Source organism: Schistocerca americana, chromosome 7 (genome assembly GCF_021461395.2).
Source record: "Schistocerca americana isolate TAMUIC-IGC-003095 chromosome 7, iqSchAmer2.1, whole genome shotgun sequence".
In the NCBI taxonomy this organism is placed as follows: Eukaryota; Metazoa; Arthropoda; class Insecta; order Orthoptera; family Acrididae; genus Schistocerca; species Schistocerca americana.
Window position 1 is genome coordinate 613742364 of NC_060125.1, and position 16773 is coordinate 613759136.

Below are 16773 nucleotides of genomic sequence, written 5' to 3' on the forward strand. Positions count from 1 at the left end.
CAAAATTCTACCAGACGGCTTAATCTTTCAATCCTTGCCCCCAGTCCACATTCACCTACTACGTTTCCTTCTCTTCCTTTTCCTACTGTCGAATTCCAGTCACCTATGACTATTAAATTTTCATCTCCCTTCTCTACCTGAATAATTTCTTTTATCTCATCATACATTTCATCAACTTCTTCTTCGTCTGCAGAGTTAGTTGGCATATAAACTTGTACTACTGTAGCAGGTGTGGGCTTCGTGTCCATCATGGCCAAAGTAATGCGTTCACTATGTTGTTTGTGTGGTGTCACCGCCAGACACCACACTTGCTAGGTGGTAGCTTAAATCGACCGCGGTCCATTTAGTACATGTCGGACCCACGTGTCGCCACTGTGTGATCACAGACCGAGCGCCACCACAAGGCAGGTCTCGAGATACGGACGAGCATTCGCCCCTGTTGTACGGACGACATTGCTAGCGACTACACAGACGAAGCATCGCTCATTAGCCAAGCAGATAGTTAGAATAGCCTTCAGCTAAGTCCATGGCTACGACCTAGCAAGGCGCCATTAGCCTTACATAGTTTGCTAGTTATCGTATGAAATGTCTCATCAAGAACGTTGTAAACCAATGAAGAATTAAAAGATAAGTATTCGAGGAGCTGCATACTTTTCTTATTAGCATTTACTACTTATCCTGTTCCAGAATTCACGCCCGTCTGCGTTAGATAGCGTGCATTTTGGCCTCCTCTATCTACAAGGTGTTGGCACATTTGCCAACACATCATTGGCGACGAGTCAACGGAAAGGGTCTTGTTCTTTCTAATTGCTTACATTTACTTGTGTCATGGCTTCGCCAGATGTACTGTCCGAATTTTATCGCTTGCAGAATCAGCAGACGCAGGCGTTATTGGATGCCCTTGGACAGCTCGTCCAGGGTCAACGTGCCATTCAGACCGATGCGGCAGCTGCCGCTTCACCGCTACCGCAGCCGCAACATGCAGTTGCACCGCCGTTTCGCAATTTTGATGCGGTGCAAGAGACCTGGACTGAGTGGTCACGCCAGTTTGGATTTCATCTCGCCGCCTACAGAATTCAAGGTAACGAGTGGCAGCCTCACTTATTGTCTTGTGTCGGCGTGCAAACGTACCGTGTGATAGTGAAATTGTTTCCCCGACGCGACGTAGCAACTCTGTCCTACGATGAAATTTTGTCGGCATTGGACGCCTATTTCAAAGAAACAGTTAATGTAGTTGCAAAAAGGTATACGTTCTTTCGTACAAAACGTACGGCCGGTCAAACTAATAGGGAGTGGGTTGCAACATGGCAAGGCCTTACAAGGGATTGTGCTTTTGAGTGTGAATGTGGACTCTCTTATTCAGATACAATGGTACGTGATGCAATTGCACAGAACGTTTCTGATGTTCGCATACGGGAGCAGATTTTGAAACTAGATAATCCCTCCCTTCAACAAGTGATAGACATATTAGATAGGCAAGACACACTTGACTGTGCTCAGGAATCATTTGCAACTTCGCCAGCCGTGTCTATCATTAACTGGCCAGCCGGGTGCGCTGCGCGGCCCGGTAAACTGCCCTCGCACACGTCCGCGCAGCTGCCACCACGCTCTAACCCAGGTGTGCCGCGCCAGCATACAAATGCAGTAAAATCATGCCCGCGGTGTGCTACTAGACATTCGCGTGACAATTGCTCATCCCACCAAGCTATTTGCTTTTTCTGTCATAAGAAAGGACATGTTCAAAGTGTTTGCCAGAAAAAGCTCAGATCAGACAATCACAACCATTCCAGGCCCTTTGCTTCGCACCGGAATCGAACCAAGGACACTCAGGCTCGTGGACCTTCGCCCATGGACATTCATGTCGTTAATTCCACTTCGTCCAGTGACACTTTCTCTAGCAGTGACTGTGTTCGTCCCACAAAAACTGTGCGTCGACGTCGCCGGAAATCACGTCAATTAGCAAGTGATGCTGTACCTGTATCAGTTCAAATTGCACAATACAGTCGCTCTTGTCGTCAGCAGGACAATAAACTTTTTTTAGATTTGGACTTTAATGGCACGGTCATACCATTCCAGCTCGATACCGGAGGTGCAGTTTCTTTGCTCAATCATGACACGTACAAACAACTGGGCAAACCCCCGTTGCGTTCCGCAAATGTTAAGCTAACTACATATTCAGGACAGAAAATTCCTGTGTTAGGACAGTGCAGCCTTCTTGCAACATACAAGGGACAAACAAAACTTGTGTCATTTTACGTTCTTCGTTTTTCTACTGCAGTGAACTTGTTTGGCTTAGATTTATTTCAGTTGTTTAACATGTCTATAGTAAATCAGGTCCTATCAGTGAATCAGACTGTGCCTTCAGACAGTGTTTCTCGGCTATGTGAAGAATTTGCAGACATTTTTGCACCGGGCTTAGGTTGCGCTAAAAACAATGAAACACATTTGGAACTGAAAGCAAACGCGCAACCGAAATTTTTCCGAGCGCGCAATGTTTCCCACGCATTTCGTGATGAGGTCGCAAGAACATTACATGATTTAGACTCACAAGGTGTGAGTGAATGTGCGCAATGCCTCTTCCATTTCAGCTCCGCTTCATCGCTTACGCCGTACAGGTGTTCCGTTCGTCTGGACGACGGAATGCGAACGCGCCTTTCGCCATTTGAAATCGGCGTTGCTTTCTAATACTTGCCTTACGCCATTCGATCCCCAGAAACCCCTTTTGTTGATGGTAGATGCATCGGATTTCGGGATCGGTGCTGTGCTTGCACACAACGATGGGTCGCATTATCGCCCTATTGCCTTTGCGTCCAAATTGCTCTCGTCTGCGCAAAGAAATTATTCCCAGATAGAGAAAGAAGCTTTGGCTCTCGTGTTTGGTGTTACTAAGTTCCATGATTTCTTGTATGGTCGTCACTTTACCATCATCACAGACCACAAACCTTTGACGTCGCTTTTTCATCCACACAAGCCTGTACCTCCGCGTACAGCGCAGAAATTCATTCGCTGGTCCATTTTCCTCTCTCAGTACCGCTACGATATCTTGTATCGGTCCACTGCTAAGCATGGAAACGCCGATGCGTTGTCCCATTTGCCTGTTGCTGAGGATAAAGCATTCGATTCTTCCGAACTTGCTTGCATGTTCATTGATTCGGAAACCGATGAAGTGGTCGAATCGTTTCCGATTGATTTTCGTAGTGTCGCTACAGCCACAGCTGCTCACCCTGTCCTTGCTACCGTTTTGCGTGTTGTTGCTACGCAATAGCCTTTGTCACAGTCTCGGATCGAGGATCCGTTGGTTCACCGATTTTTTGCTCACAAGGAGAGACTTTTTTTCGACGTGGTGTTTTGTTGTTGCGTTCTGATAATGATCAGTGCAGAGTCGTGGTCCCACGTTCGTTACAGTCCTCTGTTTTACGGCTTCTTCACCAAGGACATTGGGGTATAGTGCGAACGAAACAACTTGCTCGTCAGCACTGTACTTGGTTCGGAATCGATGCAGCGATTACGAATATGTGTTCTTCTTGCATGGCTTGTGCCGAACAACAATCTGCACCGCCGTGGAAATTATTTGCATGGCCAAAAGCCACTTCCCCTTGGCAACGCTTGCACATCGATTTTGCTGGTCCATTCTGGAATGCTCGATGGTTGTTTCTGGTAGATGCTTTCAGTAATTTTCATTTTGTTGTCCGGATGTCTTCCACGACGTCAACTGCCGCCATCCAAGCGTTGTCTGCTATCTTTTGCATTGAAGGTCTTCCGCAGACTTTTGTTTCCGACAATGGCCCGCAATTCATGTCCGCAGAATTTCAGTCATTCTGCCAGGCCAATTGTATTCAACATCTGACATCCGTGCCGTTTTCGCCTCAGTCAAAAGGTGCCGCTGAACGATTGGTCCGGACTTTCAAGTCACAGATGTTGAAGTTGAAAGAGTCGAATTTTCGGGAAGACGCGTTGTTGCTCTTTTTGTCCTCGTATCGCTATCAGCCCCGAGATGGTCGCTCGTCGGCTGAGTTGCTCCACGGCCGTCCTCATCGAACCTTGATGTCTTTGCTGCATCCGCCGCATCAGGTTCCTGTGCAGCGGCAGACTCCTGCTTTTGCTCCAGGCGACGTTGTATTCTATCGCAACTTTCGCGGTTCACGGCGTTGGCTCACAGGGCGCATTCTTCGCTGCCTCGGCCGCGCGATGTATTTGGTTTTGGGGGCCTCTGGTGAGGTGCGTCGGCATCTCAATCAGCTGCGCCTCTGTCGTCGCACCGGTTCTGCCGCTCCCCGTCTGCTTTCAGCGACGGTGCCGTCCGGTCAGCGCCCTGGGGACCCATCTACTGGCTCGCCTCATCCCCAGGTGTTACCGACGATGCCTTCCATTTAGCACCATGGCGACGCGCCGCCGCAGCCGCCGCCGCCTCCGCCTGTTCTCCCTCCGACGACGCCCGCATTAGACGCTTCGCTGGGTCACGCGTCACCGATCGCTTACCGTGACCAGCTGTCCTCCGCCATGGAACTCTTGCCCGCTCCGGACCACATGACGTCATCGCGCGTCGGGTACCCCGACGCAATGGAGGTCGACCCTTCGGCATTTCATGTCTCTTTACGGGCGCATACACCGCATGTTGACGTGCACCCTGGACTAGGTTTTCAGGCGTTTCCTAGATCCCCTCGGACCGAATGGCCGGGAGCGGGTGGCACAGCCTCGCCTGTTGTTAGGCTCCCCACCTCATTGCTTACGTCAACATGGGGTCCTCCCCACGGCGGGCGGAAGCCTTATAACACGACCGTTCGCCGATTTGTGGGGGAGGAATGTGGTGTCACCACCAGACACCACACTTGCTAGGTGGTAGCTTAAATCGGCCGCGGTCCATTTAGTACATGTCGGACTCGCGTGTCGCCACTGTGTGATCGCAGACCGAGCGCCACCACAAGGCAGGTCTCGAGATACGGACGAGCATTCGCCCCAGTTGTACGGACGACATTGCTAGCGACTACACGGACGAAGCATCGCTTATTAGCCGAGCAGATAGTTAGAATAGCCTTCAGCTAAGTCCATGGCTACGACCTAGCAAGGCGCCATTAGCCTTACATAGTTTGCTAGTTATCGTATAAAATGTCTCATCAAGAACGTTGTAAACCAATGAAGAATTAAAAGATAAGTATTCGAGGAGCTGCATACTTTTCTTATTAGCATTTACTACTTATCCTGTTCCAGAATTCACGCCCGTCTGCGTTAGATAGCGTGCATTTCGGCCTTCTCTATCTACAAGGTGTTGGCACATTTGCCAACACATCAGTTTGTAGTAGCTTACCCGCACTTCTATTTTTTTTTTATTCATTATTAAACCTACTACTGCATTACCCATATTTGAGTTTGTGTTTATAACCCTATGCTCACCTGACCAAAGGTCTTGCTGCTCCTGTCACCGAACTTCACTATATCTAACTTTAACCTATCCATATTCCTTTTTAAATTTTCTAACCTACCTGCCCGATTAAGGGATCTGACATTCCACGCTCCAATCCGTAGAAAGCCAGTTTTCTTTCTCCTGATAACGACGTCCTCTTGAGTAGTCCCGTCCCGGAGGTCCGAATGGGGGACCATTTTACCTCCGGAATATTTTACCCAAGATCACGACATCATCATTTAATCATACAGTAAAGCTGCGTGCCCTCGGGAAAAATTACGGCTGTAGTTTCCCCTTGCTTTCAGCCGTTCGCAGTACTAGCACAGCAAGGCCGTTTTGGTTAGTGTTAGAAGGTCAGATCAGTGAATCATCCAGACTGTTGCCTCTGCAACTACTGAAAAGGCTGCTGCCCCCCTTCAGGAACCACACGTTTGTCTGGCCTTTCAACAGATACCCCTCCGTTGTGAATGCCCCTACGGTACGGCTATCTGTATCGCTGTGGCACGCAAGCCTCTCGACCAACGTCAAGGTCCATGATTCTTGGCGGCGGGTATGGGTAACTATCCAGGCATATTTTACGTGGAATGACCACATATAACAAACAATACAATAAACAGCTACCAGACTAAAATTCACATGAAGAATCTTAAGAAAATATAAGTCATCTGCGGAAGAAGTGACTTACGTCAATGTGGGACTCTCACCATGTAGGACTGTTAGTAGAGATAGAGTAGATCCAACGAAGAGCGGCGTGTTTTGATTCGAGATCGTTTAGCCGGCGCCACACCCTTTTTAAAGATGCTCAGCAAATTGCAGCGGCAGACGCTACAAAACAGGAATTGTTCATCACAGAGAAATTTGCAGTGATATATTGACAAAGTACTGATGTAGAAGGAACAATGTAAATTCTAGGGAATCTAGGGTCTAAAATTACCTTTAATTATAGATTCAGGCAAATCAAAAGATCCTGATCAAAGCCTTGAAAAAAACAAACGAAAACTCCGTATGATGTTTGATTAGATACAATTCTAGAGTACCGTAAAGATCAGAAAGTGAAACAGCTACTGTAACTGCGATAATGGCTATAATCGTAGTGGCACATGGCATCGGGCTTTCGACATTAAAAGATTATCGTAGGAAGCAGATTCTAGGATTATGCTGCAAGATTTCCAGGGATATTTGATAGAAAGATGCCTTCGCGAGGTGCTTCGTCTCAGTACTAACGGTTAAAGACTTCTGGGCACGTATATTTACGGACTTTTTGGGCTAGACGTAAAGTTAAAAGTGAAATTGTTTAAGTAGTATCCAGTCACATAGCTATTTCGATTTTGCATGTAGCTTATAACTCTAAACAATATCAGTAACGTATGTGTATTTTACAACACTGTTCTGTTAACACAGTCGGGATTGCTGCGGCAAGACATATGTTGTATTAGGGTGATTGGCCCTTCACCGTGTACGAACCGCAGTACTTCGCATTCGAAATGGAATACCTCTCATGAACGGGACGAAATATCCTAGCTGCGCTCGTGTATAAAACATAAATACTCGCGAACACTTCTCATCTTACAGTCCGCATCTGCCACAACCTGCTGTGCAACCTGTACAAGTTTTAACTGCCTGTTACATTTACGAAAACGCCGTAGCACATCCTTTTATGAACCTTACTAGTTTTCCCTCAAAGAATAACGACATGTTTCTGTGAAACACTGAAGCAAGTGCAAGTGCTCATTTCTTCGCTACGCAGGTCTCTCTCTCTCTCTCTCTCTCTCTTTCTCTCTCTCTCTCTCTCTCTCTCTCTCTCTCCCCATCCTTTTTCTAGAGCCCATTGCCGCAATTGGTCACAGACTACATCTACCGCCCGTAAATCTTTTTAAACCGCTTTATTCGAACAAAATGTAAAGTGTATATACTTTTGCGATTATTTTTGCTCTTTTGCTGTTGTACAAGAACGGAACACATTACTAACGAACAACAATTTTAATTTGAATTGCTGACTGTAAACTCAGATATACCGTGAGTCCTGGTGCAAAACTGTTAATAACCGTGCAGGTAGGCGCAAGCTAACAAATGATTTGAAAAGTCAGACTACCTCTTTGCACGTGGCCCAGTTAGGTGCTGCCAGAGGGAAGCTGAACGGCCTTTCGCGCCTAAAAAACAACAGAGTTCGCCAACAACTAAGTCAACAAGCCACAGTCGTGCAGTCGGCCTAGTAGTTGCATCTCCAAAAGATCCTGAGAGGAGTCTGGTACCTACTGAGCTTTTACGTTATTGAATTTAAGGTAGTGAGAAGTTCAAACAACCCTAGTGAGGCAATACCAGGCCGGTCACCAGCTTTTAGACTCCTTTTATGGGTGTAATAGGGCAAAGAAATAATCCGGAAACGCCGATAAACGTAATTTGTCTTAGGCACAGTCTAAGAGCATTCCAATGCGATTCGTATTTTGCTAGACGCCACAGGAATTTCGAGAACGGTCAAAAGGAATCTTACAGTTAGATGTAGGGCTTAATATAATACGTTTTATAACGTAAAATACGAAGAATGCTCGATTATACGAAGAAACGACCTATTAGTCTGAACGTTCCAAAAAAGATAAACAAATCGTTTTCCGGACGATTTTTCAGTACTATCAGAAGACCTGACGGAACCACTTACTGACCGTCTGGAAAAAATAACGACGTAATCTCGTACCAGAATTTCAGCCTAAAAGAACAAAATCAATGACAAATATGAAAAATACACCAACATACATAGAAACAAAAGTAAGTAAAATAAACTAAATTTAAAGAATTTGGACAGACCGGACAGCAGAATGGGCTACAAAAATTTGCAATAGCTATTAGAGTTTACAGCACAGAGAGCATATGATTTTAAAAAAATGCATACACAACAAGAATTCCATGTCTGGGAAAAGAAAATTAAAAAAAGTAGTGGTAGTCCCAGAATATATATGTAGTATGTTGTCGTTTTTGTTTTGCATGTTGGTATTCCGGTTGCTATGGGTTTATTTATCGATTGTTATTCTTCATTCGTAGTTCACCGGTGTTATCTGAGTTAATACCCTGTTATTTTGTCGTTGGAGATAAGAAGCGGAGTTGTGGACGCTAGTAAATGGAGTGCAAAGTGGAGATATCGGAACATTTCCGACATAATCTCTTTTTTGAGTTCTACTCGGGGGTAACAGCAGCAGAGGTAGACAGAAACATTTGCATCCTGGATGGGGCTACTGACGTTGGCCAGAAAACAGCAAGAAAATGGTTTCCTCGTTTTATTGTGGATCGTTGTCACGCTAATGCTCTCCCCGTTCATCAACATATTCGGAGTTCGATGATGATCGGTTAAACTCATTATTACGCAATGATCCACGTCAATGTACTCGAGAACTGCCAAATTTGATGAACTGTAATCATTCCATCATCCTGCAACATTTGCATGTAATGGGGAGCGTTCAAAAATCGTGTGTATGGGTAACGCATGCTCTAATCCAAAATCACAAAAATCAGCGGATGGCCATGTGTGTATTTCTGATTGCTCGTGATCAATTGGCTCTTCGACAACACCGACCATTCCTATTGTGTATCGTTACTGGTTACGAGAGTTGGTGTCTTTAAGCTAACATACGGAAAAGAGTGGAACGGCGGACCTCAAACAAAGCAGTCGTAACTCCCCGTACGAAGACCACCCACAAAAAATAGTGTAATACATCTGGTCGAACCGCAATGATATGGTATGCTACGAATTGCTTCTCCGAGTGTCAACAGCTGAGATGTTCTGCAGACGCAATCCAGGAACAATGGCCAGGAAGACAGAGTGAAGTGAAGCTACTACACGGTAACGTCCGCTCGCTTTCTGCCCGGCTGACAAAACACACTGTAAAAGAGTTGGGTTGGGAATTCATTCCACACCCACTTGATTTATCTGATCATGCGTCCTCAGATTTCCGACTTTTTCACTGTCTATCGATCAAAGTTCAACGAACTTCCTTACCGGGTGACAAGGAGCTCCGAACATGCGTCGACGATTACTTCGCTTGAAAGTCACGTGATTTCTATGGTCAAGGAGTCGTAAAGTTACACCATGATTGGCAGACTGTCGTATATTATTGGGGAGAATATATTATTGACAACTAAAGTCCATTTTATGTGTTTTTGTTGTGGTTATTGCACGTATGGGAAAACGCTGTGAACTTACACATCAACCTACTACATGTGAAAACTTAACGTTGAACTATAAGGTAGACAGAATAGAAAGACATGAAACACAGATTATTAGAAAAGTAATGCCTGCCGTAGAAACTACACGTGATTGGAAAACGAGAAGCAGTCAGGCCTACGATAACACACAGAAAAGTCAGAAATATTTGCAAAGCAAATACTAACTTTTTCTGGAAAGCTCCACCGAAGAAGTGATAACAGCTTCGTGAAACAAACTTTCTTTGATATCCATGTGTGTCTGGAAAAGAACTCGGCACTAGTATGAATTACAGTAATAAGAAAGGAACTAGAAAGAAACAACATCAAAGAATGGGAAGTTACAGAAAGAAAGCTTTTTTTTAAAAAAATGTAATACTAAATTCAGAAGGCTTTCAAGACAGAAAATATATGAAGTTGGGAACAACATGGACCGAAGAGTGGAAATGACAACATTGTAAGAAGACGAAGGAGTACTGGAGAACTTGGAAACAAAAAAGAATGAATATAAAATGAAGATATTACACGGGTCAATATGAAGATATATAATTACATTAGAAAACATATTAAAGCTGACTTGTCACACGTATTGTTACATTAGTAACCAAATACATTTATCGATTCAGGAAAGGACAACAATCAACATTTTACTTTCTTTACCTTTAATTTATTTTTGCTTCACATGTAAATAAACAGAACAGACTTCAAAATTTTCAATATAATTTAGTGTTAGCGTAGTGATTTGGTTGGTACAGAATTTCCAACGTCGAAATATTTGGCAACCTAGCACTTTCTACAACTACTAGACTGGTCAATGTACAGAGTCTGAACAGAACCTAGACTAAACTTCTGACACTATCTTCGTTCCTTCTCATAGAACATAGTAATCCAACAAAGTGAACTGTTTCTAACATTTAAGTAGTGTCGAATGTTACTGCAAACCTGTTATCGTACGACTATAAATTTCTCTCAGTTTTAATTGGATGTGTCCTTTGCACGTTTTTGAATGATAATTAATTTGGAGCACCATTTACACTTCGCGAGTGGGACGGGTCATGGAGCGATGCTCATGCAGGCCGGACTCGCTGCTCCTCGGAGGTGTAATCAACGCCGCCAAAGGCCCACTGCAGCTACTAATGAGCCAATTAGCGATTTTGAGCTGGGCGTTGGGCCGGTTGCGTTTCTGTTGACACTCTTGTAGCCCAGACACTGCCTGCCACTGCTGTATCTGTCTACTTCTTCCTGACGAACACGTTTCATGGATGTTATGCTATTAATCACATATGAACAGGCCTTGATGCTACATTGATTTTGGTAGGGATCTCTCACCTGTTTTACACACACACGTACACACGCACACACACACACACACACACACACACACACACACACAGAAGCACCAAACAAACATGTATAGGCATGAGTATTCGAATACAGGGATATGTAAACAGACAGAATGCGTCGCTACTGTCGGCAACGCCTTTCTAAGATAACAAGTGTCTGACACATTTGTTAGATCGGTTACTGCGGCTACAATGGCAGCCAAGAAGAACACAAAAACTAAGAGTAGTGTCTCCTCAATGACCGTTCAGCGAATGTTTAAGCACATGGCCATCCATAGCAGGTGCCTGGTTCATGCACCCATGCTGACAGCTGTTTATCAGCGATGAAAGCTGGAACCTGCATGCCATTGCAGCAAATTAACATCCACTGAATGGCGAGAGTCCGCCTTTTCAGATGAATCGCATTTTATACCCCATCAGATGGACGGCCTTTGGCGTGTCCACTAGTGAGATGTGTCGAGGCTGGAGAACGGAGCATTATTGTATGTGTATTGATTGCATGGATGACCTGGGTGATCACGCCATTTTGGAAGGCACGACGTATCAACACAAATGTCCAGCTTCCCCAAAATGCTGTTTGTGTTCTCAACGGGACAATGGCATCTACCAGCTGGACATTGAAAAGTATCACGCAACATGTAGCGTATGTACATGGTTCGAAGAGCCCAAGGATGAGTTTACCTTTCTCCTCTGGTCACCAGTCTCTCTGGATTCAAACGCAATCGAGACTCTGTGGGACCACCTCGATCTCGCTGTTGGGGCCACAATCCTCAACCGAGAAACATAGTGCAGGTGGTCACGACGCTGGAGTTGGCATGGCTCGACATTCCCTGTTGGTACCTTTGGGAACCACACTTACATTCTTCCTGCGCGTCCACCCTACAAAAGGTGATCATTCATTCTTTTGACAGGTGGTCACATTTATGAGATTGAAGCGTGTATAAGAAAATGGACTCTCTCTAAATTAAAAAAAAAACGCTGTAGTTAGGTCCCTAGAACAAATAGTCATACCAACAACTGATGAGGCATATGAGTACGAGTCAGTAAATAGAGTGAAATGCCCCAATTTTTTGGGTGCACATATTGATGAATACTTGAACTAGGAGAATCATATTACTGACTTCCTCAAACAATTAAGTTAAGCTACTATTGTCCTTCATGTAACTGTTAATCTTGGAAACAAACGAATTAGCCTTCCGACACAATTTGCATATTTGCAGTCATTAATGTTTTGTGGAATAATTTTCAGTGGCAATTCAGCATTTTCGAATGAAAGCATTGATTGAACAAAAGCGAGCATGAAGACTGAGAAGTGGTATTCACTCATGGACGTGATGTAGGTACCTCTTCAACGAGCTAGGCATTTCGACTGCGTGTTCACAACAGATATTATATTCGCCAATTAAATTCGTCATAAATAATCCATCACAATTTGAGAAGAACACTGAGATCCATATCTACAATACCAGAGGGCTCAAAGACGCCAGTTGGAGTAAATGACGAATCGTGGGATATTTCAACTGGAGTAATGGCACTATTCGACGATGTTGGCAGGAATGGGTGAACCATTGCAGAATATAGCGTCTAGAAGGAAGCTGGCGACATATAAAGACGACAGAACGTGAGGACCCAGCAATCGTCAGAGAGGCATTCAGAGCCGCAGGTTCATCGCTACCACCGATCCGATGAGAAGATGGTGCATCAATGACCACACGACATTACAAGGTGCATTATAGCTCTAAGGCCTCCGATTTTTTTTCTCCGGAGTGGAAAGAGATAGAAACATGCGCATTGTTTTAAAATGAGGCCGCGTTCATTGTCAATACGTCCCAGAGATGGCAGCAGATGGAATTTTACCGCCAGTGGCGAGAATGAGAACTGTTTTAAATACTTAAAATGGCGACGTTTTCCTTACTTGAACAGTGTGCAATCATTCGCTTTCTGAATTTGCGTTGTGTGAAACCAATTGAAATTAATCGACAGTTGAAGGAGACATGTGGTGATGGAGCTATGGATGTGTCGAATGTGCGTTTGTGGGTGCGACAGTTTAATCAAGGCAGAACATCATGTGACAACAAACCGAAACAACCTCGGGTTCACACAAGCCGGTCTGATGACATCATCGAGAAAGTGGAGAGAATTGTTTTGGGGGATCGCCGAATGACTGTTGAACAGATCGCCTCCAGAGTTTGCATTTCTGTGGGTTCTGTGCACACAATCCTGGATGACGACCTGAAAATGCGAAAAGTGTCATCCAGATGGGTGCCACGAATGCTGACGGACGACCACATGGCTGCCCGTGTGGCATGTTGCGAAGCAATGTTGACGCGCAACGACAGCACGAATGGGACTTTCTTTTCGTCGGTTGTGACAATGGATGAGAGGTGGATGCCATTTTTCAATCCAGAAATAAAGCGCCAGTCAGCTCAATGGGAGCACACAGATTCACCGCCACCAAAAAAATTTCGGGTAACCGCCAGTGCTGAAAAAATGATGGTGTCCATGTACTCGTACTACGCTGCTCACACAAAGTTGGCTGAGCTCACGGCGACCCTCTCGCCGACTGCCATTTACGTTCGAGCACCAACAGAGCAGCCTGCAGTGGTGTGTGACACGTCCGCCCTGGAACCTCTCTGACTGGATTAGAATTCTTTTCAGTACTAAGTCCCGTTTCGTAATGAGCCCCCATGACCAGTGAAGACGTGTCTGGAGACGCCCCAGAGAGCGGTGTGGTAACAACCTGACTGTCTGCCCCCATACGGCCAGACAACCAGGCTTGCTCCTCTACGGTGCCATTTCGTTTCACAGCGGGACCCCTTTGGTTGTCTTTCGCAGCACTCTTACAGCACAGCGGTACGTTGACGATATTCTATGCCTCGTTTTGTTGCCCATCCAGGTTTACATCTGAGCGAGCTAATGCCTGCCCGCAAATGCGACAGTTTCTACAGCTTGTCTGTGTGTATGTCAAATGCTACCATGGCCAGAAATGTCGGTGAATCTCTCTCCAACTGAGGATGCCTGGAGAATTGTGAGCAGGCTCTCCGACCAGCAATAGATTCTGAAGATCTAGCGCTGCAGTTGGACAGAATTTGGTACGATGTACCTCAGCAGAACGTCCAACAACTCTATAATTGAGTGCTAAGCCGAATCACTTCTGCCAAATGAGCAGAGGTGGACCAACGCTTTACTGACTTGCTCATTTTCTGAATACCTTTCTCCTGAATAAGTCATTCAGTTTTCCTGAAACTGTAATCATTTGTTTGTCTGTACAGTACATCACATTTATTGACTTCCATCCCATTCGGGTAACTCCTCATGGTGCGTGTTTTTTTTTTTTTTTTTACCTTAGACTGTATTCCTCATTCTTGCGTCTAATTATGTGAAAAAATTCTGCCGCCGACAATGTGTTCCTGGATCACTGCCCAGAGAAGCATAAATCTTGCCTGTCCAGTTCCGTGCCAAACAGTGTGAAACAGAAATGCGACTACTTTGCTATCGGCTCCCCCCTCAATGGAAATTCCATGCAGTTGGGCTGTGTCACACTTTATTCCGAATGAAGCAGTTTCCCCACACATAAATTTTAAACAACTACATATTGTAGCACCAGTCGTGAAAATATTAGTAGTTGACGGCCAACACTGATTGCAATACAAATGTTTTTGGACCCCTTTCTTATAGGAACTTTTCTATTTTTTTCCGAATTTCTTTCACAATTCACGTACCTCCAGTCGTTTTCAAATTACTGGTAAAACTATACAAATTAATAAAAACTTAATTGAAAGTGACAAAAATATAGATCTTACCAGCTAATTTTTTGTAGGTGGCGTGAATCACGTGTGCGAACACATACTGCTTTGCTGTTTGAATAGGTGTCTTGGATAAAATTATTTTAATCGAATGTTCCATTAAAAAGTGTCTTACCAGTTAATTAATTACATTACGAAACATATAAAGAGCTCAGTCGATGAGCACCAATGATTTCTAGAAACTGTCACCTAGATCTCTTTTGTGTAGTAAAAACTGTACAAGTTATCATTTATTGTATTTCAGTCCGCCCCCGGTAGCTGCGTGGTCAGCGCGACAGACTGTCAGTCCTAAAGGCCCGGGTTCGATTCCCGGCTGAGTCGGAGATTTTCTCTGTTCAGGGACTGGGTGTTGTGTTGTCCTAATCATCATCATTTCATCCCCAGACTGTCAGTCCTAAGGGCCCGGGTTCGATTCACGGCTGGGTCGGAGATTTTCTCTGTTCAGGGACTGGGTGTTGTGTTGTCCTAATCATCATCATTTCATCCCCATCGACAAGCAAGTTGCCGAAGTGACGTCAAATCGAACGACTTGCACCAGGCGAACGGTCTACCCGACGGGAGGCCCTCGTCACACGACATTCCATTCCATTGTATTTCAGTTAACACAATTACTCGGAGCTGTATCTTCCCATGCACATTATCTCCAGAGCACATCTGCCAATCGGCAGAATCGTCCTAATCTCCACTTAAGTAACATGGTGACGTCGTGCTTCTCTGTATCTACATTGCTAGTCTGTGCTGCATCTGCGCATACGTAATCGATACAAAACTTTCTTTGGTGCGCGCTGCATGCCGGATCGAACGTTACGTCTGGAGGGTTCAAAGACTGACAGAAGTACGAGGTGACTGGCCTTGCACCTCTCTACCAAGCCCCTTAGCGGATGTTCCACTGGACTCCGCGCCACAGTCCGCGAAAAATCAGACGCGGCGTCTGATTGAAAGCAGTCACCAATACTCAGACATAGTAAGGCGTGTCACAGATTTGGTGGAGCACTCAACTTTGCTCCATCCTCTGCAAGTCTCCTCATTATTGTACATTCCACTGACACAAAGTACTTTATTCAACTCTTTATCTTTCTCTACAACTCTCTTCTTTCCACTACCCAGTGAATTATTGCTTCATGCCTCAGGATTAACGCACACTCTTTCATCGAAGGTACACCAACACCTATCAATGGACATTCTTATGAGGTGTGTCCACCCTTTGCCTTTACGATGACTAGAGCTCTACTGTGACACTGTGATTGAGATGTCTGAATATCTGTGGAAGAATGGCAAACTAACCTTACTCATGAGTCGAAACTAGAGAAGGGTCTGGAGAGAAATCCACGTGCCATTTCACCCGCAAGGTGTTCAGTTTGTTTAAGGTCGGGAACCTGGGTAGGTTAGTCCATTTTTTCAGCACAAATGCCTTATGACAGGGTACACTGTCATTGTCACACAAACAGTCATTATCTCCAAACTCCTCCTATACGCTACACAGTACGCAATTTTCATAAGCTCAATAGGAAGTCTGAACAAAAACTACAAGAAATAGCCCAGTACCAAACCACAACACAACCCACTCCAAAAGTCACTGTTCATAATACGCACGATGGCAGGTATCATTCTCCAGGATTTCACCAAACATAAAGCCCTCTACCGGATTGCCGTATGGTACAGCGTGACACATAACCTACCATCGCTCGTTTCCAGCTATTTCTTGTCCAATGACAACACTCTTTACACAAACTCAAGTGTCACATAGCACTCACTACAGCAACATGTGGCTTCAAGTGTTGCTTAACGTTAACTACAGCAAGGCCTCAACTCAAGCCACACTCAGAATTGCCTACAGCAAGGTCTCATCTCAAGCCTCCTTTAGCAATGACTACAGAAAGGTGTCACCTCAAGCATCGCTTAGCATTGGCTACAGAAAGGCCTTATCTGGAGCCTCGCTTAGCATTGGCTAACAGCAAGGCCTCACCTCAAGCATTTCTAAGCATTGGCTACAGAATGGCCTCAACTCAAGTGTCATTTGACATTGGCTACA